At 39.1% G+C, this 11230-nt stretch overlaps 1 protein-coding gene and 1 long non-coding RNA gene across 2 annotated transcripts in view; one reads left to right on the forward strand and one right to left on the reverse strand.

Annotated features, from left to right (window-relative positions):
- The window catches only part of LOC108449064, a 39595-nt gene extending 33298 nt beyond the window's left edge, over nt 1–6297 (forward strand). The window contains exon 2 of the long non-coding RNA XR_001865164.1: nt 1918–6297. This is a non-coding gene — a long non-coding RNA (uncharacterized LOC108449064). The remainder of the gene's footprint in view (nt 1–1917) is intronic.
- The window catches only part of RAB3C (RAB3C, member RAS oncogene family), a 109130-nt gene that overhangs the window by 41504 nt on the left and 56396 nt on the right, over nt 1–11230 (reverse strand). The window lies entirely within an intron of this gene.

Here is an 11230-nt window from a genome sequence, read left to right on the forward strand (position 1 = left end):
CCTAGTAAAGTGCAATGATGCCTTCAGCATAAACAAAAAACTCCAAAAAACAATACAATAAAAAATGAAGGTTATGAAATCTGTGTTGAATGATTGGCTTAATAATGCTGAAAAGTGAATCCAAACACTTTTGTTATTAAGCACTTTCCTTCCCAGGATTCTCATGCAGAATGTTCTGAGTTTGTTCTTCTGTTGAAATATTACCACATAAGAAAGCAGTGCCAATTTTTTGGGAGTTTTTAGTTAATAGTAATATCAGTAATCGCTAATAAAAAAACTTAGATATATTCAAATATCAAAACAGTTACTTTTTCATGCCAATCCTCCTTATGGCTTTTACTGCTGGAAAATTATCCTTTTTTTGCAAAATTGAAATCAAGATTTTATTCCAAATCAGTTCAAGTCTAGAAGAGACCAGTGTTGACTTTGCTAGACTAATAAAAAGGTGAATAAACATAGTAAACATAGAAACAGACTATACATGTGTATAAATCATGGAATAAGGTAATCATTTGAGTACTTTACTAACAAGAATGAGTCTACATTTTAATTTGCCTTGACAGGTCTTGCAGCTTGTAAAGCTTAATTTTCATTCATTTTCTCCAACGTCTTTACTAAAGAAATCTATGAACTGCTTTCAACATATTGTATATTGGTGAGAATTCTGTGCACCAGAAGACTTTTGCCTTTACAAAAGCAAAAATCACCTGCAGGAAATAAAGCTGTGACAGGGACCCATGCTATCTGTGGGGTGCTACAGTAACATCTTCACCCAACATGTACCTATAGTGCAACTTTACACTTCAAAACACCACCTCATTTCTTCCTGGCTGACAGAAGCTAGCTAGAAGTCTGTCTGTGCCTGGGGAATAAGGTAGTTCCAGATAAGGAAGCTTTAGTCTGGAAGCCATAAAAGCAAACTTAAAACACTTCCTCTGTATAGGACAATGGGCCAGAGAAGACAGAGTCCAGATGTCCTTACTTTGCTCACCTCATGGAAATATAAACGACACTAAACTACACACTATTTAACACAAGCCTGTGTGTTCATCACCTTTCAGTAACTCATAGGATGAACAGTAGTACTTGAAACTCTTCCTTTAGAGCAGTGTGGGTTATTATTGCCCAGGGAGAAGAGCTGAAAATGTTCTTACAGCAGGGAGCTGCCTATACAAGTGGAGATAGCTGCGCTTTTCCAAGCCATCCCTGCACTTCTGGGATAACACAGTTCTCTGCTTTTTGGAGCCGAGTGCACTTTTAAAGTGCCTACTAGCTGTTAGTGCTCAAGTAAAGATTTTGTGGAGAAACGACTGTATTATCAGCTTCTGCTTTGTGGTGTGAATACACCAGATCAATATTGAAACATCCGAGTTTGGTCTTTTGTTGCATTGTTTTCCAGATAACCTTTGCAGTCAGAAAAGTCAACTTCAGCAATTTATTATAAAAAATAAGATTGAAATGAAAAAAATCTGTGTCAGAAATTTTCCAGCAATATATGTCTTCATGAGTGGACTCTGGCAGACCCTAAGTGAAAACAGAACAATTTCAAGATTTGTTTAAATATATTTTACAAACATACTTCTACTTTATGAAGTTGATTCCCATTTATGGAAGTTGAATCTCAAGAAGATGCTGGTGTTCCAGACTCAGGAGAAAAACTAAGAACTAAGAAAGCAGTGAAAAATTATTTTTAAGGTGATGCAGTAGAGACTTATGAGGGAAATCAGCATGAGGGGAGTTAAATAGAGATCAATAACAGAAATAACAAACAAAGACAAGCTTCCAGCAACCATTCCCCAGTGATTTTAGTATGTGAGATCTCCTGCTTCATCCCAGTCACAGTGGGTGCTCAAACTGCCTGATTCCACAGCTCTCACTCAACCCCCTCTGATTAATGGCATTTTCTGTTTCCCACAGGTCCCTGCAATATCTCCCACAGATCTATGCTCCCCACTCCACTGTCAGTGCTGTGGTCCTCGGCAAGAGTTTCTGCCCTTCGGCTGCTGCAGAAGATAGCTTGAGGAAAACTCTGAAGGATGTCTGATTGCATTCCAGTTCTTCTCTACCAAAAAATGTATCTACTCTTCAACATAGCTACCACTCCGGACAGACATCTTTGCTTCTCCTTGGCTGACTTAGAGAACCGATTTCTTTTTTCAGACGCCTTCTTTAAAAACTTCCTTTCTGTTCATTTGGGATTTTGCCATCTTCTCCAAAAAGGAAACAGGGCCTCACACCATTCACTTTCTCTGTCTGCACTCCCTCTTTGCTGAGTAGATCAGCATCGCTTTTTGTAATCTTAACAAGAACCACAGTTTTGTCCCTTTCTTCCACAGTTCCCTTCTTCTTCCTGAGACATTTCAAATAAAGCTGACAGCTCTAAGCTCTGAATAGATTTTCCTTGTATGACTTTATCAGGAAAGATAAAACAAATTCGGCTTTAGCTCAAAGTTTACACTTTAGATAGTCTCATAAAACATCTTATAATGTATCCCAAACTCTTTTGAAAATATGAGCCCTGAGAGTTCTCTCTTATGGGAAAGCAAAATTGAAGACACCTAATTAACTATTTAAACTTTAAAACCTTAACTTAAATGTGAGAAAAAGATTAGTTCTTGGTTTTTTGATAGCCAACCAGATTGGAAGACTGGTTTACTATGGTAGACACTATGAAAAGCCCTTTAACAACCTCAGATAAACCCAGACTTTCCCTCTAGCCATTGTACCCTTGCTTTTGTTTCTATATCTAAGCTGTGACTGCAGTAACTAACTCAGTAAAGAGTTTCCATGGAGACTGGAAAGTCATTTTAAACACCCATGACTTTCAGAATATAAATCTCTCTTAACAGATATTGTATGAGTTGCTAGAGGCAACATTTCCTAATCATTCTTAGTTACTTCTCTATATTTCGTAATCTACTCACTCAAATATGCATAGACAACACAACTCTGAGATTATAAAAACTGGATAAGCATTTGTATTTTAGCTGAACTACCAATGTTGATTTTCCTTGATGTATGAAGAAAATGTCTTTAAATCTGCTTAGAATTATGACTTTAACTTCTATGCAAAGAATTGAGCATTTGTAGTTTGAAAGCTCAGAAAAATGTAGATTAAAAAGGCTGTACTAAATACGGAGACAGGCTAAAATGGCTAACTTCAGTTTGTGAGTCTAAAAATATAATACAGAGGTGACACTTGTTATTTCTCTCAACTTTACCACAGCTTAAATATACAATTTTAACCTATGAATTTCTTTTTCTTTTTCTTTTCTTTTTTTTTTTTTTTTTTTGCAGGTCCAGGTTTCTTATCATTGAGTCTTAATGGTGTATTTGCTGATCTCTCCAAGCAAGCAAAACCAAAAGGACTGATACTAAATATTACATCAAAGGAAGGTTTGCACTGCGTCCATTCTGGCTGGCTCATATTTTGTTCTCTCCCTTTCTCCCAGAGGCTGTAACACTCAGCTCTGTTATACTGAAAGGACTAATGCTAAATATTACATCAAAGGAGGGTTTGCATTCCCGTCCATTCTGCCTGGCTCATATTTTGTTCTCTCCTTTTCTCCCACAGGCTGTAACAGTCAGTTCAGTTACTTCCTTGCTTGTAGCAAGTGAGCTGTAATACACAGGCTCCTCTCACTGACCAGTAAAAGAAACTGCTGGAGTCTTGTTCTTTCTTCAGAATTGTTTTGAAACAGAATTTACTTGTTGTTTTTTCTCTGCTTTTACTTTCTTTAGTACACTTTGCCTGTGCTACTGTACACACATATCTAAGTAAGAATTTTATGTGTTCAGTTAATATGGATTTGCTACAGAGTTTTTCCTTCCAGGAACAATAGGAAAAAACAAGCACCTCATGTGACAGATGCTAGTTTTCTTGCTTAGTGTACCTCTAAAAGGCCCATTTTAAAAAACAAGACTAGCGATGTCATGCAGATATAGAAAAACTGAAGATGTCATACAGATTAGTCTGCAAACTGGGCCTGAAATAAATTTTGTCAGTATTATGGTTTTTCAAGGGAGCCATTCCCTATAAACTGCCTTTTAATTGGTATAACACTTTCTTTGCACTTGCTGTGAACAAAGCAGTGTAAATAGAGTTGTATTGTATGAGTGGGAGAAGGCAATTGAAGATAAAACACATTGATTTATTCTTCCCCTTGGAGTTCCTCATGATGTGAACCTATGGCAGAACATATTTGCTACAAGCAGAGGGAAGTGAAGAGCTTAGGAAAGCCTTCCCTGCTGTGAACATTGGACAGTTACAACTTTTCTCGTGTTCTCATGTGGGGATCAACTTCTAGTTCGATTTTTTTAAAATCCCAATGGTATCAAGAAAGAAGAAAGGATAAAGTCACTACTGTCCTTGGTAGAGTTAAAACTAACCTGCTACTCAGCAGCATCTGCTTTCCCACACTTTCCTTGCTATTTCCCAGAGTTGCACACCGACCAACACCTTCTACTTCCCTCTCCCCAAGTTAAATAGAACCACAGCTCTCTCTACCTCCAGCTGAAGCAAAGACGAAGCAATTAAAGACTTGATACATGTAACCACTGAGCTGTCACTGCCTGACCCCTTGCGATGGTCATTCCTAAACTGCTGACACAATGTATCCTGAGTCTAATCTCAGGGACAACTGCATAACTCTGCAGGAATAATTTGTATGCAGAACTGAGCACTGCACAGTGGTATCCAAGTGGGTAAAGCAAGTTTAATTTACGCACTGGAAACACTGTTATCCCAGACTCTCCCTGGGACATCTCAGCTTGCTCGCATGTTTCCGAGCTGCTGCATTATTTGCCAAAGGCAACTGCAACATATTCAGCCACTGAGGCAGTCCTCAGTTGCTTGGTGGTCAGCACAGAGAAGGATTAAAGCTGAAAGACAGTCCCTCCTCTGGGCCCTCTGGGGAGTTTTATCACCAGTCTGTGACCTTCAAAGTGCAGTTTTTATTGGCAGTTCTGCAAGTGTATCTCACAATGTCTGGAGAAATTCAGTGCTGTTAAGTATGTTTTCTGCTAAAGCATATTTAATAACCATCCAAAATTGTGGCCCAAAAAACAGGCAGGTGTTTCTGTCCTACTTAAGGAGACTGTAATGCCTCTTGTATTGTGGGAAACATGAGCAAGCAGCAGATAGAAGCACAAACTCTAATTAGGATTAAAAAGATCTTTTCACTTCTTTGTCTGTATTGTATAATGACTTTATATTCATAAATCTACCAAATCAGAAATGTTTCTTTGTCTTTAACATGCTGTCGCCTGACACTAAGAGGAAACACAGGTTCTTTTAGGGATCCTTGGCACAATGATCATGGTACTAAACTGTAGTTACAATTAAAGCTTTATTTTCTTAACAGAATTCTATGATTAGTTAGCACAGTACAACAAATGGGATAGGGGAAAAAAATTGACTTAAAGGTTGAAAACCTTCATTATTAAGCATTCACTACAAATGCCTTAGTTTAATGGTCAAGGTCTTGCAATGTTCTGATGAAAGACAACCTAAAGGTTGCTTTACTTGCAGGTCAGACCTAACTTGCATCTGAGTATGCTCTGAAAATAACCACTGCCAGCAGGTTACATTGCTGTGTCACTTTGCAGTTTATGTTTCAAGAACATTAATGGCACTTTTTGATCAGAGGGATGAATTTCAATAAAACTTGTTGTACTCGCCGATGTACAGCCTGTACCTCACATAGATAATATACTGGCACAACAGCCAAGGCTTAACACTCGAAACAGGACATCTTGAAATCATGTGCAGAGGAAAGGAGGGGAGAGGGGAGCAGAAGTGAGAACATTCATGAGGGAGGGGAACTCAAACTTCATATTGCCCACAAAGTTGTACACTGCTTTGCTACTAACTCATACAGTCTGGTTTTTTTGACATTTTGAACAAAAATCATCCAGGCTGCATGAAAAAAACTGCAGTTTTAATGCTACTGAGGTATCCCAATCAACAAAAGATCTCTGCAAAATTGAAACCCCAAAGGAACAGCTCCATCAGCAAATCTCAAGCTTCGACTCTGGTACAGGGATCACAGTATTCCTCTGAAGTTAAGAGTCACGGATTCAGAATATTAGGGCCCTGAGAAACGTAAATAATCTGCAGGTTCAGTTGAGAGTGGAAACTGTTCAGGAACATTACTAAGTCACTGATTGGACTCGTGTTGTTGGCTGGCAGCAGAGTTTTCATTTGGGAATGCTGAGTGACAGTGTAACTCTGTCAACACGGTTACAGGGAGATAAGAAGAGTGTATCCTCAGCCAATAAAAACTATTATTGCCACAAGATTGTATGACTTTTATTACTAACAAAAATAAACATTATGAGTTGATTATAACATACTAGGGTTTGGTTTTTTTTACTATTGACTATGTGCAACTATAAAATGGACAGACTTGCTAAATATTAGACTCAGTCTTTCATATACCTTCTTTAGCATACTGTTATATTTTACCATCCCTAAGTTTGTTTATCTTTCTGATTAACTCCAGCAGCACACCACTAGCCTGTCAGAGGTATTTTCCACTTCAACCTTTTGAAAAATAAAAGCATTATCATAGTAAAAAACAGACAAAACTGAAAATCTCATTAAGAGTACCTTAGCATAATCTAATTAATGGATAGATGTTCAGCACAGCAGCATTTAGACACTTATCTGATCATCTTGTTTTCTTCTATCTACCTCAGTGACAATATCTGAAGAAGAGCAGAATGTCGTACAGATTGGAAGACACCTCCTTTATTGAACACCAGTTCTCTGAATGGCCGAGTATTTACCCTGCCTCATCAGGTGCACAATCAATCTCCACTGTGAAATTTCCAGTCCAACAAAACAAGTTTATGGGGATAGTTAAGCCAGGGCTCTGCTCTTGCCAGATGTAGGTAGGAGTGACACATAATTTGCTAGTTTGTCATGTTTTCCCAGATAAAAGATTCTCGTCATTTCATATCAGACATACTGACACATGTTTATGACTGAGGAAAAAGGTCTTAGGAAAGGAGGGATTCAACCTTCCTTACCACAGACCAGAAATAACACGAAGAGATTGATCCCCAGAACTGCAGCCCTTATCTGCAGGGGTGGCTGCTGTGGAGAAAGTGCAGCCACACTCATGATGTAGCTGCCAGTCTGCAGCTGGGGCTAACAGGGAGGCTGCAATGTGGTGGTAATAGCTCATGTCTAGTAATGGCCAACAGCTGTCCTAATCAAATAGCATGTCAGCTGATACATACAGATACAGATAAATAAAGGGTTATTTTAGCCAATTAGGTCCAGTGCAAGTTGAAAGTGACTTAATCCTGAATCGTGTTCCTGAGACTACCTCCACTGAGGAGCTGCACTTACCAGTTGGTGACTGAGTAGGACCTGGGTGCATGATTCCTGTCAGTGACTTACTGACTGTACTGCCCAAGCTCAGATTAGAGGGAAAAGAAAGACACAAAGCACCCTGAGGGAACTCTGTCAGTATTTATTCCTTTTTCTTATTAGACTTCCCACTGGCAGCATTAGTAAGGTTTGATGCAGCTGAGGACAGCTGAATGGACACCTTGATACTGGGTGGCTGCCTAGAATCTAAGAAAATGTCACATCTACAGTGAAGGAAGTTCAAAGGAGAGATGTAAAACCTTCTGCAGAAGCCCTTAGTCCCCCAACAAAATGAATGAAAGGAGCAAGTGTGAGTAAGAGATAATAGGACCAAGAACCACATACAAAAAATTTCTGTTCCACAAACATATTTCTTTCTATGGTTTAAAGACATAAAGATAGGCAAGAATGAAAAATGCCATGAAAACTTAACATCTGTCTTTCCTGACTAACTGTATAATGAATTAATTAATTTTTGGACAGTAAACCTACAAAAAAACATTTTCTCAGGAGTTTGTACTTTTAAGTCAAAGGTTTACTATTTTCTAGACACAAACCACTTTGATAAGGATTTGCCTAAATTCCTATTTGTAATGTGCATATTTAACTTTAGGGTTTAGTAGGAAGAAAAATGTAAGTATCTTCATCAAAGCAATGTAGTTCAGGCTAGTGTGGTGGTTAATCCTAAGATTAAATGCTATCAAGAAAAGCCTTTAGAAAAACAGGTATATGTTTGTCTTTTTTCATGAAGAGCTGTCCTAAAGCCATGCATTGGCCACGTCAGTGATAAGAGAGGGTAATATTTTATGGCATGTACAAAACTTAGAGTCAGGCAGCCAGGAGGGTCAGCTGTGTCCTGGGGGGCATCAGGCACAGCATCACCAGCCGGGCAAGGGAGGGGATTGTCCCCTCTGCTCTGCACTCGGGCGGCCTCACCTCGAGTCCTCAGGGCCACAATATAAGAAAGATATCAAGCTATTAGAAAACATCCAGAGCACGGATAAGAGGATGGTGAAAGTCTGGAAGTGAAGCCATATGAGGAGCAGCTGAGGTCACTTGGTCTGTTCAGCCTAGAGAAGACTGAGGAGAGACCTCACTGTGGTCTTCAACATCCTCGTGAGGGGAAGTGGAGGGGCAGGCACTGATCACTTCACTGCTGTCACCAGTGACAAGACCCGAGGAAAAATCATGAAACTTACTCAGGGGAAGTTTACTTTATCAGGAAAAGGTTAGCCACCCAGAGGGTGGTTGGGCACTGGGACAGACTCCCAGGGGAAGTGGTCACAGCACCAATCCTGATAGAATTTAATAAGTGTTTGGACAATGCTCTCAGGCACAGGATGTTACTCTTGGGGTGTCCTGCACAGGGCCAGGAGTTGGATCTGATAATCCCGACTGGTCTCTTCCAACTCAACATATTCTATGATTCTGTGACTTTATGAAATACTTTGGATAACACCGAATATTTTTTGTTATTCTATCATGTGTGATCTTCTGAAAATTATAGACCTGTAAAAAACCTAAACGATCTATTTGTAACATTTTCTCTCCTTTCCATACTACATACAGGTTTCTTTTCTTTTTTAGGAGAACTCAATTGCAGTATATACTATTCCTCAAATATCCAGGTCTATGCCCTGCCCTTTAATTTGAAATTTGAGACATGGAGGCTAAATGGGGACACCTTTTTTGGATATGTTGGGAGAAACATTGTGGAAGACATTGGAGTGGGTCTTAACACGGGAAAGCATGTAGGCAGTTTGAGCTAGCACCAATTTAGCATTTGTGAGACAAAGTTTGATGACAGATTTTTGAGGGAAAAGATAAGACATCATCTCAGAGAACTGTTTCATGTGTGCAATTTCCTACAACAGGAATTATGAAGCAAACTATGGGTGAAAAATGGCTAAGCAAACTGGCCTCGAATACACAGTTTTAAAACGTATTTCTTCCACCAAGAATAATTTTTCACAAATGTTTCCATAAAATTTTTAAATTAAAAGATTTCTTTTTTAGAAAAAATACCTATTTTGCCACTGGTTTCTGTCCTTCTTATAGTAATAAAGAGTGAAGATAAAAAGTTAAAAGAATTTCAGAGCTATTTTGTGCATTAAAAAGTACATTTCCAATAGTAAGCATTAAAGAGAAAATGGTAAATTTCATGTAATTTCAAATCCTATCAATACTTCAAATTGCAAAATGCATTTTTTTCTTATATTTAAGTCCATAAATAACACTATTTCTCTTTCCCCTTATCCATGGTGCAGATGAAAGACTTAGAAAGAAATGAAAGCATAATATCATACTGTGATAAATTTCACTCTTTTTTATCACAGAATATAAATTGTGTATCTTTTGCTTTAAGTAGGAGAATGACTATCCACCAGCACGTAACTCCTCACTGCTCAGTGGCTGAAAACTATGAATATGTCAAAAGCAACCCAAGGGAACCTGCTTAAATATGTGTTGATATCTAGCACAAGTTATCTTATATATATGTATGTGTGTGCGTGTGTTTATAATATAATACAGCATAAGTTATATGTGCATTTAACACCAGCCTGGTCCATTGGAGTGTTTTGCAAGCTGTCTCTCAGCTGTGTGTCTGTGCTGAGGTTGCTGCCAGCCCCATGGCAGACACTCAGCTTGCGCATAGGTCACCAGTGGGCACAGTGCCGCTGTGTCCGGGCTCTGTCCCTGGGGACAGGGCTCCCGAGGACGCACGTGGGCGCTGACACACACGGCACGTGTCTGTCCTCCGTGCCACAGGACCCCATCAGCTGCGCTGCATGGCAGGTCATGTGCCTTGGCAAAGAGACATGGGGGCTAAATTTGCCCAAGGGCACTTTCCAGATTTGTTCCCTGGTATACAGCAAATAATGGATTTTTCTTAAATGATAGAACTAGGTTCAGTATTGAGAGACAAAAGAAAAATAGCCTGTCTATAGATCAAACTTGTGTTATGCATGAATATTAGACTGAAATTTTAGATGTGAAAGAAAGGTATGAACATACGTCCTTTAGAAATGTGTCCAGCAGTGCTGACATTAACTTAATGGCTTAGGTTGCTTTGAGGACTTCTTACATTTACCCATAACATGCTAATGTCATTTCCAGTTTGGGTTTTTCTTTTCCCTCAATGACAATTAAAAAATGACATCGTATCTCCCATTATAAGACATAACAGAATACATAAACCCCCCAGTTTCTAGTGCACTGTAGCTGTAGCTGCCAACTTTTAGTTCAGTTAAGGTGCTGAATGGACAGAAAAAGTTCAAAGAAATGGAAGAATTTTTTCCACTATGTTGTTGCAGAACGACAACTACTACTGACATATCTAGTAAATCCAGTACTCAAACGCCATGTTGAAGAATTTAATGTTTTTCATGCCTTAATTCTCAGTATTATCTTGAATTGATAGTAGCATGGACACTTTTTAAGGTTCTGCTTTAAAACCATCTAAAATGATACCCTGAATAATTGAATCAAGACATGTATGTCACAAGAACACCTCTTCCCTATATTTTTAGTAATGTCCAAAGTGATATTGCACAGCTCTGTCGGGGTGGCTCAAACCATCAAATGTCAGTCACCAGAAGAGATCACTGAGGTCTAGGTTACCTGCCCCTGGGTGGCTCCCAGTCCTAAATTACCTCCCCCTGTTCCAGAAAGTTCTCCCTTTTGTAGTTATTAATTGGTTCCCTGTTATGACTCCTGCCTCCCTGTTCTGAAAAATTGTATCCTCCCCTCTGCTTTTACCCCATTGGTTGTTTTCCCTTTCCCTGCCTTACTCCACCCCCCCATAAAGGGGCTAGCCCGCGTCTCCTCGGGGACTTTGCTGGTCCCCGGTCC

This window comes from Corvus brachyrhynchos, unplaced genomic scaffold (genome assembly GCF_000691975.1).
Source record: "Corvus brachyrhynchos isolate BGI_N302 unplaced genomic scaffold, ASM69197v1 scaffold310, whole genome shotgun sequence".
Classification (NCBI taxonomy): Eukaryota; Metazoa; Chordata; class Aves; order Passeriformes; family Corvidae; genus Corvus; species Corvus brachyrhynchos.